At 35.2% G+C, this 12,071-nt stretch overlaps 1 long non-coding RNA gene and 1 pseudogene across 3 annotated transcripts; both read right to left on the reverse strand.

Annotated features, from left to right (window-relative positions):
- Window positions 1-11,864, reverse strand: part of LOC136203867 (probable polygalacturonase At3g15720) — a 30,459-nt pseudogene extending 18,595 nt beyond the window's left edge.
- LOC136203246 (uncharacterized) lies at window positions 5,259-8,465 on the reverse strand. Of its 3 annotated transcripts, none has more exons than XR_010674757.1 (4): window positions 8,238-8,465; window positions 7,756-7,886; window positions 5,902-7,119; window positions 5,259-5,674 (listed from the first exon to the last, which is right to left on the reverse strand). It is a non-coding gene; the product is annotated as an uncharacterized lncRNA (long non-coding RNA). The 3 variants fall into 3 exon arrangements; XR_010674758.1 differs by having other exon boundaries at window positions 5,902-5,970; window positions 7,044-7,886; XR_010674756.1 differs by having other exon boundaries at window positions 5,902-7,886.
- Window positions 11,865-12,071: the final 207 nt, after the last annotated feature.

Consider the following 12,071-nt stretch of genomic DNA (forward strand, 5'->3'; position numbering starts at 1 on the left):
GTTATTTCCTATATATTTATTATAATAGTTATTTTGGGATATAAGGTTTATTTTTTTTATTCTTAATGAACTTTGTTCATTGCTTTACATGTTTTTTTAATTAGGATAAAAGTGTATTATACTTAGTATCTTTCATTATCCTCATTATACGTATATTTAGTATCTTTTACTTATTTTTTTTTATCTATAGATATATCCTTATTTTTAGATGAAAATGTATATATATATATATATATATATATATATATGTATATATGTATATTCACTTCACTTTTTGACCTTTATATGTATATATTTCCAATTTGTTTTACTTAGTGAATTTTGGGGATTTAAATGGTTCATTCTTGTGAATATATTCAAGTAAAGGTTAATTAAGTGAAAAGGGGAAAATAAATCACAAAAAAGAGAGTTTAATTTGTTGGTTTAAATTAAAGCTTTTCTAGATGTTCCCAAAGTGTAAATAACGTTTTCTTGACATCTTTAAATCGTTTCCAAAATATCATGTTTTAAAAACCTTAATTCGTTCCAACGACGGATTAAGCGAACCTTGTAATTAAAACCGTTTCTTAAAGTTGCTTTTAATAATAGAGTTTTTGAATTGTTTTCCTAATTAAATGGTTTTGTACAAAATAAATTGACTTGTATGTTTAATCACGTTTTCTTGTTAAAAGCTTTTATCTCAACGTTTTCAAACGCTCGAGTCGTTCCAACGGCGGTTCGAGTGAACGCCATTAACAGGGTTTTGAAACGTACCTAAATCGTTCCAACGGCGATTAAGGTACGAACCATGTAAATAAACTCATTTTTGGGAAGTGAGCCTAGTTTAGAGTTAGTGTGTAGTACGAATCATAAATCACATTGTAAACAAATCAATTCTTTCTTCTCCCCCTCTTTCTCCTACATACTTTAAATTTATGCAAAATGGGTGACTCTTTACTAAAATGGCTTTCAAATAACATGCTCAAAACGGTTTTCAAAGCGAGAAAGAAAAGGTTTCAAATGAATTTTAAACTTAAAGAAATATGCGATTAGTCCGTTATCACCTAACACGCTGAGTAGGTAGCCGGTGGTTCATAACCGGGCGATGTCGGGGTGCCTAGTAGCCTTTCTCCGGAAAGGAGCTAGCCTTCTCGGCTCGTACCTAAGTTTCTCGAACCCTCACCGGTCTCCCACAAGGGATCGGTGTTCATTTTCTCATTCGTGGGTGGCGACTCTTCCATACTCCGAGCTCCGGTCCTGCCGAGCAGCTTGATTCCACGATTGGTTGCTTTCAGCGCCAATCACCGCTTACGTCGCCATGAGTTTTCCACCCCCCGGTCCGCCCGGGAGATTAGGCCGCGGCACCTCGTCTAACAAGTGTAAATCTGAACCTTTTAAAGACGAACATGCCAATTTTGCAGAGGCGGACGATGAACAGGAATGGGCTGGTTATGAAAGATGAAAAGAAAAAAATGATTGCAAAAGTTCCTATGTCTGCAAACAAGATGTTCAAATTAAAAATCAGCAGTGATCGTCCTATGTATTTGAAAGCCTCATCAGATTCTACATGGTTGTGGCATCTCAGAATGGGTCATTTGAATTTTGGTGGACTGGAGCAAATGTGCAAGCAACAAATGGTGCATGGATTACCTTCCATAAATCATCCTAATCAGATTTGTGAAGGATGTACGGGAAGCAATCCAGAAGGAGTTTTCCAAAGGAGTCTTTGTCAAGCACATCAAAGCCACTTGAATTGGTGCATGCAGATATTTGTGGTCCCAGTAATTCGTCGATTGCTTACTGTTCCAAGATCTCCTCAACAAAATGGTGTCGTGGAACGGAAAAATAGAACCATTCTTAACATGACTCGAAGCATGATGAAGTGCAAAGGTATGCCAAAAGAATTTTGGGCAGAAGCAGTAACGTGCAGTCTATTTAAATAATAGAAGTCCTTCAAAGAAGCTTTTACGAAAGACCCCTAATGAAGCATGGTGTGGAAAGAAACCAAATATTTCTCATGTAAAAGTATTTGGTTGTCTTGGTTATGTTCATGTTGCTGACGAATTGAGAAGCAAATTGGATGATAAAAGTGAGAAGATGGTGTTTATTGGCTATGCAAAAAATTCCAAAGGTTATAAATTTTATAATCCTATGAATAGAAAAGTTGTGATAAGCAGAGATGCAGAATTTCAAGAAGAAAGCTCTTGGAATTGGAAGATTCCAGAAGATGAAAATTATGATTTTCTTCCTGTATATGATGATGATTTTGCAGGTCAAAATGAAGATGTAATTATCACACCACCGAATTCACCTTCCACATCTCAGACAAATGTGACAGACTCATCCCCAAAAAGTTCATCAGAAAGGCAGCCTCGAATGAGAAGCTTGAGTGAGATTTATGCAGAAACTGAAGAAGTAGATACCGCTACTTTATTTTATTTGTTTACTGATACAGAACCTGTACAATTTGAAGAAGCTGTTCAGGAAAAGAAATGGAGACAAGCAATGGATGAAGAAATAAATTCCATAAAGAAGAATGACACTTGGGAATTGACAACATTGCCAAAGGGAAAAAAAAGTAGTAGCAGTGAAGTGGATTTTCAAAATAAAGAAAAATGCCAAAGGAAAAGTGGAGAAGTATAAAGCTCGCCTTGTTGCAAAAGGTTTTTCTCAAAAGGCCGGAATTGATTATGAAGAAGTTTTTGCTCCGGTGGCTCGAATTGAGACAATTCGATTAGTTATTTCTTTGGCAGCTCAACAAGGATGGAAAATTCACCAAATGGATGTCAAATCAGCATTCTTAAATCGAACTCTTTAAGAAGAAGTTTATGTCAATCAATCATTGGGTTATACTGTGAAAGGGCAAGAAGATAAGGTGTTGAAGTTAAAAAAGGCTTTGTATGGCCTTAAGAAAGCTCCAAGGGCTTGGTATTCTTGCATCGATGATTATTTCCAGAAGAATGGCTTCACAAGATGTCCATATGAGCATGCTTTGTATATCAAGGAGAATGAGGATGGAAAAATAATGTATGTATGCTTGTATGTTGATGATTTAATTTTCACAGGATCTGATCAAAAGATGATTGAAGAATTTAAGAAGTTGATGACAAATAATTATGAGATGACGGATTTGGGGCTGATGTCATATTATTTGGGCATTGAAGTTAAGCAAAGTGATGAAGGTGTTTTTTTGTCTCAGAAGTCATATGCAGAAGCTATTTTAAAAGAATTCAAGATGGATAAATGCAATTCAGCTTCTACGCCAGTGGATTGTCAAAATAAGTTGTCAAAGCATGATGATGAAGAAAAGGTGAATCCAACTTTATTTAGAAGGTTGGTTGGAAGGCTGAGATTTTTGACATGTACAAGGCCAGATATCTTATATGGAGTTGGACTCATTAGTCGTTACATGGAGGTTCCAACTTTAACTCATATGGAGGCAGCAAAACGAATACTTCGATACATCAAAGGTACACTGGATTATGGTTTATTTTACTCTTCCCGGAACAATTTCAGATTATTGTATGGATTCAGTGATAGTGATTGGGGAGGAGATGTTGATGATAGAAAAAGCACAACTGGTTTTGTGTTTTTTATGTGAACTGCTGTTTTTGCTTGGAGTTCTAAGAAACAAGCAATTGTTACACTTTCAACATATGAAACAGAGTATGTTGCAGCAGCTTCTTGTGTTTGTCATGCAATATGGTTGAGACGGATGTTAAAAAGTTTGAAGTTTGCTCTAAATAGAGCAACTGATGTTTTTGTTGATAATAAGTCAGCTATTGCGTTGGCTAAAAATCCGATCTTTCATGATAGAAGCAAACACATTGACACCAAGTATCACTTTATTAGAGAATGCATTGGAAGGAAAGAAATTCAACTCAAGCATGTACCATCCAAAGATCAAGTTGCTGATATTTTTACTAAAGCTTTGAAGTTGGAAGATTTCAGCAGATTGAGAGCTGTTCTTGGTGTAAATAAGGGATAAAAAAAATTATAAGTTTAAGGGGGTGTGTTGAAATAATAAACTTATAATTAATAGAGTCTTTAATGTGGTTCAGTGTATTATCCAATAGTCATTTCTATATCTGTATTTATAGAGTGTCCAAGAGTCATTTCTGTATCTGTGTCTGTATCTGTAGTTATAGAGAGTTAATGTGGTTTACTAAGAGTCATGTTTGTAATCTATAAATACCTATTAATACAAGTAGTAAGACAAGAGAATTTTCTTCCATCAATTATACTCTTCATCTGTTACCTTTGAAAGTTTATTTATTTGATCCAACAGGATGCGCAGGTCCCAAATAAATTTAGCCCAAGAGGTCGGGCCCTGGCTAGGGTACAATGTGTTATATAGAGCCTTCGCGGTGAGGATTCCCTTCACTGCAGGTTTCCAAATGCAGAAATCGGCCTCATCCGATTCTTCCTTTACCAAGCGAATATTATCCTGAACCTCTGGAGGCAGATGCTCAATGTTAATCCATTCCGAATTGACCAGGAATTCCTCAACGCTTGTAAACATCCCTCGTTGAATTTTCAAATCTATTTGCAGTTGATCCGCAACCGTAGGCTGGATCCAAATATCAGTCCAGAAATTCAAGGCAGTTGTCTGTCCTATCCACCACAGGGATTGCTCTCTAATCGTCACATACATCGTTTTACAGGAGGACCATATTGAAGAGGGAGCAATGCAATCCTTCGGCAACCCTGAAATCGTAAAATATTGTGTTAAATCTAAGTTATTAATTATTTAGTATGAATTATTTTTATACTTACAGGCCATGTTTTGATTCTTACACCATTTTGAGTATTAAGGAATGTACAATTACGAACATGAACCTGCTCCACGATGTCCTTCACTCCGTCATCTCCTAAGCTCCCTACACTATACACTACAAGAAAACAGCTAGTTAGCTACCGCACTTCTGGTAGCTAATTCGGTAGCTAAAGTGGTTTACCGATCAAATGCATTCAGTCGGTAAGTACCTAGCCGCTGGACAAACGCCGACCATTTTTTACTATAGTCGCAGACTATAGCGACTGTTTTATTTAGTCGCTGAATAGTCGCAATTTTACCGACCATATTCTGCGACTACAAGTAGTCGCTAATGTGCTAGATGGACAAATAACCTGATCGATTTACGACGAAATACTGACGGAAATTTTGTCGGTAATGTATATAATACTGGACAATTTATTTATTTAATTATAATTATAAATTTTATATATAATTGTAAATACAATTATAAACATGTTTTACCTTTTCACAATAAACAATATTCATTAAAACTAGAAATATATTTAGAAATAATTAATATTCTTTTGAATGAAATAAAGGAAGGGCCAGCATAGAATATCCCAATAAGTTCGGCCCGAATAAAAAATGTCTAACTACACAAACCTATAATTATAAACACCATTAATATCATCATTGATCAAAACATTGCAAAAGTCGGGCGAAGCGGCCTCTATTATGCAACTATATACATTGAGTCTACCTCAAGCCACATTTGATGTCGTCCAAAACTCTCAGCCTTATTGACCGCATACATCGCAAATGCCGAGGGAATAAAAAACGCGAATGCTCCGGGGCAGCAGCTTCCGGGGCACCAATGGCTGCTCATCCGTGTTTGCCTTGACCGTGTTTGCCTTGACCCATCCACTTTAGGGAGGTGTCCACTAAAGTGCCAGAATGCTGAAGGCAACAAGAAATCGTTAAGAGCAATTTGTGATGTCACATGAAAATCAATACTTGTAGTCATGAAAATCAAAACCTGATGTCACATGAAAAACGAAAAAAGTAAAAAGTAGAAAAACAAAAATCTAAATCAATTACAAAAGTTGAAACTAGTTCATCTTTACTTGTTTCAATTGCAAGTAAAAGAAAGAGGAACTGAAAAAGTGATTCAGCACAATTAGTACCTGGAATTTCAGCAACACGAGTCACAGTGTAATGACCTCGCGACAGAGCTCATGTGCAGCGACAAGAATCTGTACTAGTAGGAAATATATCAAAACTGAATCTTGTAATAGAGTCCATATATAGGGTTAAAATTGAGCTTACTTGGAAATACTAGGGTTAAATTTGAACCATTTCATATGTTAGGGCTAAATATACACTTCATCGAAAATGTTACAGTCAAATTTGATAATGGTTAAAACTGTAAACATAGGAAATCACAAAAACATATAAGAGAAAAAGCACATATATATAACAGACTTGGTAACCATTTGCACCTTTGGCATAAACCAAATTGAAAAGAAAATGCACAGAAATATTCAACTTTTGTCACATTATTAAGTGGCATTCCTATTGAACACAAATGCGAATTTTAATAAAAAAAAATAAGTATATCATCTGATCTCATCTCAATTAATTAGAGTGGAGAAGAAAAAGTTTTCTAGTTCTACCACAAAAAGGCAGAACAAAATAAATAGATTGTTCAATGGGATTGGGAGTGGCTGTATACAATTGAAGACCATTATCTACAAAAACTACAAACCACGGACTGGCTCAGATTTGCTTACTAGTGCTATATTAACCATTGCATATATCTTGCATAAACATAGGTTAGAAAACAGAGAGAGCAGTGATCCATCGTGGAGAAGGGCCACACAAATTTCCAATCATAAAGGCTCAACCTCATTTTCTGGGAAGAAAAAGAACATCATAGAAATATATATAATCACTCCACTTTACATCAAAAGTAAAGATAGAAACTTTCTGCAACATCAACATGATAAAACTATAACAGTTAGAAGAAACAAGTTGACAACAACACAGAGCGAAAAAAAGCAATCAGGGTCTCTCAATATCACTACCATAACTCTATCTCAATCTAGAAACAAGACTTAAAAAAGGCCATAAACAGACAATTCTTCCAAGACGTGGATAAGCAGTAAGCCCCAAGTGTTTCACTGGGTAAAATGTAGCTAATGAGCATCATAAGTTAGACAATGGGAATGCATAACCTAGCCACCTGAATAAAGAGATAGTAATGGAAGAAAAAGAATTGAAAAATTGAAAATCAACAATTGCATGTTTAACTTAACCAGCCTGCAACCTTTTCTTTATGGTATCAATTGGATATAATGCGGTTTCAACAACAACACCAGCAGTACCTCCAGCCATAACTCCCTCTACAAAATTATCCAAAGCAATCAATACTACTAGTACAAATTTGGTAGACATGAAATTCTTTCCTTTTAAGTAAACACAGAGAACTCAGTAGAAATTAGAATCAAACAAAGCTTAGAATCAATTGACTTTATTAAACACTAATGCAGTAATTTAAATGCAATTTGAAAGCTTCATAATTAGGGGGAACACTTGTTCAATTATGAGTAAAAAACCACAAAAGCAAAAAACACGGCTCCTAGCCTTAGTTTAGTTGCACCCCTTTGAAAATCAGTTGGACAAGACAGACCACCATCTCTCGGGGTATGAGAATATTCCGAGGTTGAAATTAGACTCCAACTAGGTCATACAAGCAGTTCACAAGAAAAACTTCAAGAATTAATGACGCCCCTATTAACATCTTAAACACCAAAACCAAAACAACAACACCAAAACAACAAACGAAATCATCAACAGAGAACATAAGAAAATCTCATTCCAACCCAGAAGCAATTTTGAAAGAATTCGTCTGTAAGGAACAAGCAAAGCAGCACATTTAAAGTGATATTCTTAGAAAATTCAAACTGAATAGAAGAAACACATCAAAGCTCCGATCTAGTAACAAGATCAATCTTCAGAAATAGGAGATCCCCACTTACTTTCCACCAAACTGCCGAACCAACAGCTTTTTCTTGTTGAGACTCATTGAATCTCTCTTTTACAGTATCTATGATGGCATTGATTCCATCTCCACTGAACAAATTTACTACCTCCTCCAGCAGAAATATACCTACAAGTGATTTTTTTATTATAACACGGCATTTGGGACAGAGAAGTTAAACAAAAATTCACAAGATATATTCCAATCCTTGAGCTGATAAGGAATCTATCATAGAATGAACTGAAAACATCAGTTAATCATGTAACAATTTTGAGTTTATTTCTAGACACAACAATGAACAGGGTGAAAGTACAGGGTCGATATACTTTTTGAGCGAAAAATAAGAGAACCATTATAATCAGGCAAAAGGAAATCTCACATAAAGATAATGAAAAGCACCAATCTCACACCCAACCCATAAATTAATATATATGGCAAAGGAATCCCAAACAACCCAAAAAATTGAAATTGAAAACTTACATGATAGAGTGAAGACCGAGCTTCTAAAGAAATGAGAAGTTCAGAGGTTTAAAAGATGGATTAGGTCGGAGAAGAAGAGAGGGGACGGATTAGATCGGTGAAGAAGAGAGGAAAGGATTAGCTTGAGGGTTTAGATCGGAGAAGATGCTGCCTGAAAAGAGCGGTATCAGGCCGAATCAGAAGAATGATAAAGTCGGAGAACAGAATACTGAAACGGCCGCGTCGAGCTCGAAGAGATAAGAGATTAGGGTTTTATCTTTATCTTATCCCTTTTTATATTTATTTTTTATTTATTCTTTATTTTTTCTATTTTATTTCCTTTTAATTATTTTTTCTTTTTTTTTTATTTCGGTAAAACATGAGTCAATTTTACTTTCATTCTTGGCGACTAGGAAAATACATTAGCGATCGAATCGGTCGCAATTTAGCGACCAATTATGATCCGGTAACTAAAAACAGTAGCTAACTAGCTGTTTTCTTGTAGTGATATATTTCTATATCCAAAAAATAAAATAGATAAATTCGTAAGCAACAAATCATATTCATTATTATTACATTTAGATAATTTAGTGTTTTTCGTAATATTTTTCTACTAACCTAATTCCATGACCTGATCCACAGGTAACTTTGGTGACATTGATAAATGAGCAGCCTCCATTGATAGCAATACAATCATCACATGTCACCCAAAAAAAATAACAATAATAATTATTATTATTAAAAAATATCACAATCAATTGATAATATATTTCATGAAAACAAGTAAAATAATTAAATAAAAGAATTACCAGTTCCTATGATTGAATCAATAATATGAACCTTGTGTGAAAGAGATAGATCAATTCCATCGGTATTGGGGCTATTTCCAGAAGCAAAGATATTAATATTATAAACAGAGATATAATTGAATCTATTTAATCCAATATTTGCTTTTGGACTGTTAATATATTTTAGTCCACTTATTCCAAGATTGTTGCAGTTTCCAAATAGCAAGGCCTGCATCATTAATTTGAATTTCAATTAGATTTAATTAACATCTATAAAAATAAATGAATATAATAAATTTTCGTGTATTCTAATTTTCTTTTATTTTGTTTACCCTCGGTCTCTTGCATCTGCTCATGATGTCCTCAAAAAGAAAAAAATAAATAAATTACATATTATATATATAGCTGTAACGTCCACATCTTCTTACTTCGATTTTTATGCATTTATAAGAGTTTCTTTTTATAGATTTTATTATGTGGAGACAATATTGCTCGATGTTATGTTATCTGGGTCTAAAATCCAAGTTGGAAACCGTAAATTAATTAATTTATTTTTATAGTTTTTATGCTAAGAGCATATATACACTTTCCAATAACCTTAAGTTAAAATTGATTTTATCTCTATGTATTATAATGAAAAAAATATAAATAAATAAATAACCTGATTAGTCCATCAAGTTGAGTCGTGGCCATCAAAAGTACCAGGTCTATCAAGTGTAAGACCATTTACACCGTCGAACAGCAGCCAAAATTGAGCGTTGCAGCTAGGCCATTCACCACCACTGGGTGCTACTATTTTCCCTATAACCTGTCACCAATTTACGTTTCAATAATTAATCTGAGTACTCGATCTCAGACTCAACAGACACGGTTTATCTATTATTATTATTACTGTATTTTCTTTCTCTAACATAAAATGGCTATTAAATATGTTTAGTTTATAAAATAATAAAAATAAGCATATACCTTCATATGGATAGCCTTAGACTTGCAAGAGCCTTTAAATATTAAAGGCTTCAAAAGAAATGTTCCTGATGGCACTACGAGAGTTGGTATATTTCGTTTCTGTTCCTGTGCTTCACACAAACCTCTCCATGCATTTAAGAAAGCCTTCAAAAATAACAATTAAAAAATATTAATATTTTGTGACTATATAAAATTTGAGAAAAAAAGTTATTATATACAAAATCAGAAACAATTATAAAACAAAAAATCAGAAATAATTACATTATAATTATCAGTTTTTCCATCTCCAATGCTTACTAAATTAGATGTAACAATTAAAAGTACCCAAATAAAAGCTTGAAGTATTAAACCCTGCATTTTAATTTTAAGAAATAAGTAAAACGCTAAAATATTCTATTACAGAATGAAGAAATAGGATCATTTACTCATATATATATAGGTAATTTTTATATACTTGTTCTCACTCATTTGACTTGTTACATTTTTTAGTTTGATTTCTTATGGATTTAGTTTAGTTCCTAAAATATAAGTTTCCTAAAATTCTAGTTGGATTTCTTATAATTCAGATTTTATTATATTTAATTATATATTATACTGATAGGATATAAGCATATATAAAAAAAAAAAAAAAAAGGGCGGCCCGGTCGCATTACGCGTCCCCGCTGAGCGAGGGTCCGGGGAGGGGTCCCACCACAAGGGTGTATTGGGGGCAAGCCTTCCCTTGCCAATTTAATTGGCAAGAGGCCGCTCCTAAGACTCGAACCCGTGACCTCTGGTCACACGGCAACAACGTTTTACCGTTGCGCCAAGGCTCGCCCTCTGATATAAGCATATATACAATGAATTAAATAGGTTAAAAAAAGTTACTATACTCAGATATCTTATGGATTCTGAATAGCACAGATTAATCAGAAAAATTCACCAGACTTGGTAAATTTTGAATAAAATTTTCACTGCAGAAACAATCTTTGTAGTTAATAGTTTCCTTATTATATAGGATTATGTTGGATAACCCAAAACAAAATGATATTAGTGATGCGGACATCCTAACTAGGGTCGCCTCCCAAACACGCCCTGGCGGATGCTCCGACACCACGTACCACACAAGCAATGCAAGCGCCCATCAGGACGGATCCTAGGGGTGTACAAGTGAGGCAGATCCAGGCGTATACGAGGAGGGCGGATCTCTGATTATTAGAGAGGGCGTATCAACTATTATTCCTAGGCGGATCCCCAGGTTTACTTCCTCACGAAGTAAATCACCAACCACCCTGACATTCCGTATCTGCACCTCTGTACGGATTGTCTGGGTGTATCACCTATTTTACCCTTTTATTTACCGCTTTTGTTGTAACCCTAGTAGGGGTAGTCCTGGTCTTTATTATCATTAGGGGATGTATTTAAACCCTCACTTTTGTAAGGATTTTTAACTTTTATCAATCCAAAATCATTCTCTTTGAGAACCAAAGATTTATACCTTGTTATATTGGGATTCACTCCTTCTAGTTTAGCTAGAGAAGAACCTCTTTGTTGGTTTACAATTAAAACCTTCATTTATCGCTTTCAATCTGTATCAGTTGGTATCGGAGCCGATCGTTTATTGACCCGAAACTTCTTTTGGCAATGGTTCAACCCCGACAACCGCAAGATTCCATGGAGGCCAGCGACCGGAGATATGAGGAGCTGAGATAGCACCTCGCGGAACAAATCCAAGCCAGCATCGAGCGACAGAAGCAAACTGACCAACGGTTCCAGGAGTTATCCACTTCCCTGGAAAACTTCAAACTGGAGGTCCGTGCTTTGATCAGACCAGCCGCCGGAGAGTCAGACCAGAGGAAGGAAGAAGTCCTTGAACAATGGCCCCAAAGGCAACCCACACCACCCAGACTGCCATTGGCAAATGTCCAACTTCCACGAATGGGTCCTAGGGATCCTGAGGTAAGAAGACCTAACTTTGTTCTTGTTCATAATGCTGATAGTGATAGTGATGACTTTGAAGATATTGGGGATGATGGTGCCTTTCGGACTATGAGGGATGTTGGTCCGGTTGACAACATACATGTGGACATTGCTAGGACAAACCTAGATCTAGGAAACTTTG

The sequence above is a fragment of the Euphorbia lathyris genome, chromosome 8, assembly GCF_963576675.1.
Source record: "Euphorbia lathyris chromosome 8, ddEupLath1.1, whole genome shotgun sequence".
In the NCBI taxonomy this organism is placed as follows: Eukaryota; Viridiplantae; Streptophyta; class Magnoliopsida; order Malpighiales; family Euphorbiaceae; genus Euphorbia; species Euphorbia lathyris.